We start from the raw sequence: 882 nt of genomic DNA, 5'->3' as shown, positions 1-882 counted from the left end.
TAATAAATAATACATTAATTTCTAATAATATACTGTTTTTTATTTCTATGCTGTAAATCATCGTTTGCCTTACATTCTACAATTTGCACTCGAATATATAATTATTTTTGTGTAACTAACTTCAAAATATGTATTATATACAATTTTTATATTTAACAAAATATTGGAATAACAATACTTGATAAAATTTATTGTTTCCAAGAAATATTCAATAAAATGGTTTATTTAATAAAATATTTTTATTATATTGATTTTATTTAATACGAGCAACATTCTGCTCGTAAAGTTTGAAATATATTTTCATTATAGAATAATGTGTAAAAGTTAAGTCGATACAAATAACAGAAGTAAATGCGGACTACATTTTTTGCTTCTTACTCTTTATATTTACATAAATATGTTTTGATATTATAAAGATCCGTACTCATAATTATGTTAATTGGAATTATAAAATTTACTTCCGATCTAAAAACGTAATTGAGGCTTTATATATCGCATAACTTTCCAGTTTCTTTAAAAATTAATACGTGTTATTTATATTAATATAGACCTTTTCATTGGTAGTGACGACTGGGGTTCGACTGTGGAGACTGTATGTATTATTCATTTAGTTGAGTTGAATAACGATAAATTCATTTATAAATGAAAATTCTGAGAATAATAAACATGCCACACCTCAACAAAAAATGCCACGAACAATTAAAAATCTATTTGTTGTGTCCTGTATTAAACGAATCAATATAGTTTCCATTGTAAAATACTATCAGAGTCTTTTAAGATTTAAGTACTGTTCGACAAAGTATTTACAATGCTGGAACAAATATTTCGTTTCCAGAAATCCGAAATTACTAGAAAACTGGTTGATTTTAAAAATTGAAAGGC

This window comes from Centruroides sculpturatus, unplaced genomic scaffold, assembly GCF_000671375.1.
Source record: "Centruroides sculpturatus isolate CEXI.00-Female unplaced genomic scaffold, Cexi_2.0 scaffold1717, whole genome shotgun sequence".
NCBI lineage: Eukaryota > Metazoa > Arthropoda > Arachnida > Scorpiones > Buthidae > Centruroides > Centruroides sculpturatus.
Note: the sequence above shows the minus strand (reverse complement) of the source record.